The sequence below is a fragment of the Diabrotica virgifera genome, chromosome 3 (assembly GCF_917563875.1).
Source record: "Diabrotica virgifera virgifera chromosome 3, PGI_DIABVI_V3a".
Classification (NCBI taxonomy): Eukaryota; Metazoa; Arthropoda; class Insecta; order Coleoptera; family Chrysomelidae; genus Diabrotica; species Diabrotica virgifera.
Window position 1 is genome coordinate 41,964,985 of NC_065445.1, and position 8,294 is coordinate 41,973,278.

Here is an 8,294-nt window from a genome sequence, read left to right on the forward strand (position 1 = left end):
ATACAGAACAGGTATATTGCCTAAAGAATGGCTTCTATCAACATTCGTGACTATACTGAAAAAGAGAAACGCCAGACAATGTTGCGAACACCGTACCATCAGTCTAATGTGCCACATACTCAAATTATTTCTAAAGATTATTCATCGTAGAATATACAAAAAGTTAGAACAAGACATTGGACAAACTCAGTTCGCATTTAGAAATGCTCAAGGAACCAGAGAAGCATTATTTGCAGTAAATGTGCTAATACAGAAATGTTTAGATGTAAACCAGGACATCTATGTCTGCTTCCTAGATTATAACAAGGCATTCGATACGGTGAAACATAATCCGTTAATAAAACTACTGAGAACAAATATCATCGACACTCGGGATATAAGAATAATAAATAATCTGTATTATGAACAAGAAGCTGTCATAAGAATAAATAATTTAAACACCAATAAAATAAAAATCAAAAGAGGCGTTAGACAGGGCTGTGTCTTGTCGCCATCCCTGTTTAATGCATACTCAGAAGAAATATTCAAAAAGACATTAGAAGATGAAGTAGCAGGCATAAAAAATAAATGGCCTACCCATATGTGAAATTAGATACGCCGATGACACAATACTAATAGCAGAAACTATTACAGATCTACAAAGAATTTTAAATAAGGTTGTTGCAACAAGTGAAGAATTTGGTCTGTCACTAAACATAAAGAAAACGAAATTCATGGTTATATCAAAGAAAAATATTAGAAACATCAATCTACACGTAAATAATAAGACGATAGAACGAGTTCAGAATTATAACTATTTAGGGACGAACATTAGTGAAACAAACGATTATACCAAAGATATCCGAATTAGAATAGAAAAGGCTAGAAGTGCATTCGCTAATATGAAACAAATATTGTGTAGTAGAGACCTCAGCCTAGATCTTAGAAAGCGTGTACTAAGATGTTATGTATTTTCTGTTCTTTTGTATGGTGTGGAGACATGGACTCTCAATAAACAATGCCTCAATAGATTGGAAGCATTTGAGATGTGGACGTATCGAAGAATGCTGAGAATATCTTGGACAGACAGAATAACCAATGAGGAAGTACTAAGGAGAATACAGAACAGCAGGGAGACACTGGATTCCATCAAAATAAGAAAACTTCAATACTTGGGTCATATAACACGTGGTGACAGATATGAACTCCTAAAATTAATTATGCAGGGAAAGATTCAAGGAAGGCGAAGCATAGGTAGGAGAAAAATGTCCTGGCTGAGAAATCTCAGAGAATGGTTTGGATGCAGCTCAACTGAACTCTTTCGGGCTGTAGTGTCGAAAGTGAGAATAGCAATGATGATTGCCAACCTTCGTCGCGGAGATGGCACGTAAAGAAGAAGAATGAAAATTATGTTTTGATTTCACCCAAATTTGAAAAAATGTAAAAACGTTGAATTATCCACGTCCGTCTGTCGTTCCGTCTGTCTGTCACTCCGTAAACTCAACTCCTTAGACATTATACCAGGTAGAATGACAACTGAGATGTCGACTGAAAGCTTAGAATCCAAGGATAGCACTAAAGGTGAAAAATTTGGCCTAGGAATTCCGGTTTTAGAAATGCTACCAGAAGTACCTACTGTTTTAAAGTCACCGGAATAGTACCAGTGATATATTATTCGACGCGCCTATGCAAGATGAGAACAAATATACTTATACTTCTGGTTTCATGACTGTCTGTCCGTCTGTCCGTTCGTCCGTCTACTAATATAACTCCTCTGTCACTATAACAGGTAGAATGAAAAATGAGGTGTCAAATGAAAGCTTATAATCCAAGGATAGTACTAAAGCTGACTGAAATTTGGGCTAGAACTTCCAGTTTTAGAAATGTAACCAGAAGTACCTACTGTTTTAAAGTCACCGAAATAATACCAGCGATATTTTATTCGACGCGCCTTCGCAAGATGAGAACAAATATACTTATACTTCCGGTTTCATGACTGTCTCTCCGTCTGTCCGTTCGTCCGTTTGCTATTATAACTCCTCTGTCAATATAGCAGGTAGAATGACAAATGAGTCGAATGAAATCGTATAATCCAGGGATAGTACTAAAAGTGAGAAATTTGACCTAGGTCTTCCGGTTTTAGAACTGCGACCGGAAGTACTGTTTTAAAGTAACCAGAATATTACAAGCGATATGTTATTCGACGCGCCTTCGCCAGACGAGAACAAATATATATTTCCGGTTTCATGATTGTCTGTCCGTCTGTCTGTCCGTCCGCGATTATAACTCCTCCGTCACTATACCAGGTAGAATGACAAATTGGGTGTCGAATGAAAGCTTATTCTAAGGATAGTACTAAAGCTGACTGAAATTTGGACTAGGACTTCCGGTTTTAGAAATGTAACCAGAAGTACCTACTATTTTAAAGTTACCGGAATAATACCAGCGATATTTTATTCGACGCGCCTTCGCAAGATGAGAACAAATATACTTATAATTCCGGTTTCATGACTGTCTCTCCGTCTGTCCGTTCGTCCGTTTGCTACTATAACTCCTCTGTCACTATAACAGGTAGAATGACAAATGAGTCGAATGAAATCTTATAATCCAAGGATAGTACTAAAAGTGAGAGATTTGTTTGAATACTGTTTTAAAAGTCACCGGAATAGTATAAGTTATATATATTATTCGACGCGCCTTAGCAAGGCGACAACAAATATCTACTTCCAGTTTCATTACTGCCTGATAGAAGGACAAATAAGGTGTCGAATGAAAGCTTATAACCCAAGGATGGTATTAAAGATGAGAAAAACATAGTATTTCCGGTTTTAAAGTTGCAACCGGAAGTATGGCTTTAGAGTCACGGAAATAGTATAAGCTATATATTAAGCTAAACGATCATAACTTCCAAGTGGTTAAAGAATTTAAATATCTAGGAGCAACAATCACAAATGACAACAAGTTAGAGCGAGAGGTTGAAACGCGAATAATGGCAGGAAACAGATCTTTCTTTGCAATGAAACATCTAATGAAGTCAAAACTTCTTTCACGAGGTGCAAAAATCCAAATATATAAGACCATAATACGACCAACAGTCGCGTATGGAAGCGAAACATGGACGCTAACAAAAAGAGAAGTAAATAAATTGCTGGTGTGGGAACGTAAAATCCTTCGAATGATATATGGCCCTTGCAGAGACAGCTTGACAAACGAATGGAGGCGCAGATACAATAACGAGCTAGAGTCTCTGTTCGGAAAAGAAAATCTAGTCAGATATATAAAGGCAAATAGACTCAGATGGGCAGGGCATATCATACGCAGTAGCGACAATTGCCTTATAAACAGGCCAGATGGAAGAAGGTCTGTAGGGTGGCCTAGAAAAAGGTGGAAAGATGCAGTCAAAGAAGATCTAGAGAAAATGGGACTGCGACAATGGGAGTTAGTGGCACAGGACCGACAAACATGGAAGGCAATAGTAAACGCGGCAAAGACTCACGAAGAGTTGTAGCGCCAATGATGATGATGATTATGATATTGCTGTCCCGTTGGCACATTGACGTAACTGCAAATTTATATAAAATGAGTTTATGTCGTCACTGGGTCCTTGGTTACCCCATTCGGTAGATCACTGTCAGACGTGTTGTTCAGCTTTTAGCTACCAGGGAGCAGATGCGTCATATTTGAAAAATAAGCCGACTTCGGAGAAACAATGACATAATGTACAGTTGTGCTTCGATAGGTCGAATGTGTGCTTGTACCTACGGTGCTACATTGACGCAATTATATTTTGTGTTATTGAAACATTGACATAACTGTATTCTGTGTCATTTTTCATCTGGATTTCTCCTTATTGAGAAGCAACATTGACGTAAATGCATTTTATGTAAGTACTATTTTTATGATATTATTAGATTTAAATATATGATAAATGTTCCAGTGACGACTATTAATTATCCTCCCACTACTGACGTATCATCATCATCATCATCAGAAGAAGAAGAAACAGACATAAATATACACCAATATCCCCAAACACCAACACTTGGTAATGCTCTCCTAGTTAAGCAGGAATTAATTAGGAATGCTAAAAAACAAGAGCTCCTTTAATTTTTAAAGAAATGGACTTCACTGTAACGGCCATTTTAAGAAATGGAGTTTTACGATGTAGAAGCACTGTACAATGAAATGGGACTGGATGGTAACTTAATTATAACTGAAGTAATGTTACTTCAAATCTTAAAAGGGAAAGATTACTTCCTGTATAAAGAAAGTTATAAACAACCAACGGTGTCGGAACCAACAAAGGAGTCGGTATTCGTCCGAATTCTTTTCGCCGAAATGCCAGCTGCGTAGGGCTTACTCTTCAAAAATTCCTTTAGGTGATAGTGATAACAAACTAAAAGATTTGAAACAATTGCTTTTAAAATATATAATTCCTGGATTTTGTAAAGCCTTTTACGATTCAATTTTTCGTTAATACTTTTTTTGTAATTTCAATTTTATTTTTAAGTTTCATTTTATTAAAAATGTTTACTTTTACTACAATTTTCAATTTCTTTAATAAACTTTTTCAATGACTTTTTGTTTTATTTCCATGGCACCTTTTAGAACTAGCTAGATAACCAAAAATTTTACAAAATGAGTATACCTGTGGAAATTATTTAGAATATTATATAAAAATTTAAAATTTAGTTTTGAAGATATTATCTTTAAAATTAAATTCTAAATTTTTCTTTCTAAAACTAAATTCTAAATTCTTAATTTTTCATCCCTAAATTTGATCCCCAATTGCAATTGTGTTCAATTACGTTACTTTTGCCACAAAAGATATATGGCAACAATGACGTAATTGCAATTGGGGATCAATTTTTATTGATGAAAAATTAAGAATTCATTTCGAATATGTAGTAAGTTACAGTATATCACGGTGGCCAAGTATAACTGCAATACTAATCGAGTAACTTCTATTATGCTTCATTGCATGAGGTATTAAGTAAAATAATTTTATATTTTTGGCTCTCTTGAAAAGTTACACTTCTGTAGTTGCGTCATTGTTCCACCGGAACAGCGATATATCATTTGACGTGTAGCAAAAAATAGCAAACAGAAAGAGGACACACAAAATACGAAATGAAACAATCAGACAAAACCTAAAACTAGAACCAATCATTAAAAAAATATTAGAGGGACAACTTAGATGGTTTGGGCACGTGTGTAGAATGTCGAACGAGAGACAAACAAAACGAGTGTTCGAAACGAGAGTGCAGGGGAAAACAAAAGAGGAAGACCAAGAGTTATGTAGGTGGATGAAATCAGGAAAGATGACGAGAAGAAAAGATTGATATTCGAAAGTGCAATGAAACTTAACAAAAGATTGGAAAGCATTCCGATGGAAAGCACCAAATTGTTCTATATGGTCCACATAATGTTAAAAAAAAAAGTCACACCATTTTGAGCGTCGGATTTGGGGGGAAAGGGGGGAGAAATCTGTAAATTCGTAGTTTTTTACATTTTTTGTCAATATTTTAATTCAGAGAAATAAGGAAAAAAATATGCTGTTGGTGACACAACCCCCTCCAGGTCGAAACCAAATTTTTTGAGTAGTATGGTATATACATAATTATAAACAAATGAAGATCAAAAAACGGAAAATTTTCGCTTTTTTCGTCTATAACCAAAAAGTTAAGTATTTTAAACAAATTTGAGAATGAGAAACTCATAAATCGTGTAAAAAACTTCAATATGGCGTTCGCTGAATATGTCTATCCTTGCTTTCCTATTGGTTGCTTAGAAAATTGTAAAATAGATCATAAATTTTGAGTTTCTATAAATATTCATAACTTATGTAAAAATTAACTTAGAACGTTCTTATTATACGAAATTTTTTTTTTTTTTATTAAACTTTGCAAATTTACAATCTGCTATTAAAAGCTATTAATAAATGTGAGTATTGCAAATACATGAGAGGAGAAGTTATCCACTGATAACACTCCCAATACTAACACTAACAAGTTTGATTATTATAATTTGAAAGTAAAATTGAAATGAAAATTAAAATTAAAGAATAAAATCTGTTGGCCAATGTCTTTTCAATCTTCGTCTGACTTCTGGTTGGAGATGTAGTTGTCTTGCTTCCTCGTTGGGGTGGGCTGGCAGATGTTCTAAATAATTTCTTGTTAATCTGCTGATTTCGTCTTCAACGAACGGTATACCAGAGTCGTCATGCAGTGTTTTGTTACTAACGTACCACGGGGCGTTGAAAATCATTCTGAGTATTTTGGATTGGATTCTCTGAATGATTTTGGTATTAGAAGGCTTGGCACAGCCCCATAATTGCACTCTGTAACAAAAATAAGAAAACTTCTGTTGGAGTGAAAGTAAAAAGCAAGATATACTCCAACAGAAGTAAGGAAAAAAAAAGAAGAAAAGAAAAGACTAAGGTAACTAGTTGGGGCCTCTTATGAAAATAAAAATGAAGGGGCTTCAGCGGTTGAGCCGAAGTAGGAAAAATAAAAAATACTACTTTGCAGTTGTACTGAAGAAAGGGGAATTAGAAGGGATAATAATTAGACGTGGGAAGAGACAGAGGCAAACTGAATAGAGTTGGCTAGCTATAGATGCAAGAGAGCAACTTGACACTCAAGGATGGATACGGCTCGTTTGCATGCCTGTCGAAGAACAGTAGCTCTATATAGATAGTAATGATGACTAAAAGATGAAATAATAAAATAAGAATAATGTACTGAAAATGAATGGAGATGAATAATGACTAAAAACGAACAAAATAAATAAAACTAACTAATCATGGGCGCCATGAAAATGATCTTCGATCATTTTCCCAGGTATCTTATACTGCTGTCAAATATTAAATATATCAAACCTGTAATAATGAACATAAAGGAATAATAAAATAATTGATATACAAAATAAATACATATTTATTAAAAATAACTACTAGATTTTTGACAATCTCTGAGTTACACAAAGTGTATATCATGTGACTCTAAAATGACATAAGTTATACAAAAAGTCATCTCTAAGATAACAACAATAATGTTATCTGTTACAAAATTACAGGTATTAGTACCTCTTACTTACATATAGGGTACAAAATTACATAAGTCTTCTACCAAATGGTTATAGTACGCCTGCTACGTACAACTAAAGGAAACCGACGAAGATGAAAATAATACAAATAAATAGGCCCAAGCCTCACTAAGAGAAAACACAATACTGAATAAAGCAAAATTAAATATACAAATGAATAAACGTTATAGAAGTGAAGTTAAGAAAAATACCGACAAAATGACCTAAATTAACCGAGCAAATGCAATGAAATAAAGTAACGACGAAGTAACCGAACAAACGAAATAAAGCGAATAAATACAATATTTGGGAAACAAGCAAGTAATGTTACAAAATAAATTTACCCGAATTACATAAACCAATATCAAAGCAATAATAAAGTATTAAAAACCTAATTTTCTCTAGGCTTATTCCTGTGCACAAGAAGTTACCGTAGATACAAAGTTTGGGAACCAAATAATCTAATATACAAATACATATGTCAAAAAAAACAGAGGTAACCTAAATCTGGAAAAAAAAACATAGTGTATTTAACAGATAGTCTGAAATATAAAAAAAACCAATAGTTACTAAAACTCCTCACTAAATGTTCCCAAACGAGGTTGCGGTTGCATCCTAGAAAATGAGCATCACTATGATGCACCTCCATGCCCCCCCGTAGGCCCAGGTGGCAGGACGAAAAGGAGCTGGAATGTCCCCCAAAAAGCTTGTTCCCAAAACATACTCCCAGTTTGACTTGGCGGTAGCTGCAATAAGGTCAAGGTGGCTTCCCTAGGTAGTCAAGGTGGGTACGACATCACATGAGGGTTAGTTTTCTTCCAAATGGCGGTTAATTTTTTATTCCTCTTCCACTGATGGTACTCCCATCCTTACTCCAGGAAACCCGTACTCCAGGAAACAAGTGGTGGTAACTTTTTACTATACTTCCAAACTTAGTTGAAATAAAAATTAATTTCGAAGAAATTAACCGCCATTTACGGTACTAACCACCAACACCAACCTGTCAACCTCGCAGCCACCGGCCAAGTGCCTCTCATTCCTCCCACAGTCAGCGAGGAAAACGTCAAACTCTCACGGAACACGAATTAAACGACAAGGAACGGTTCAACAACTATGTTCCGTACAGTGTGACGTCACATGAGAAGTCCTTTACGATAAATTAAAGAATTTAAATGGGAGGTCAAGAGAAAATAATTATTTTTTTTTTTTAAAATAATTACAGCGCTAAA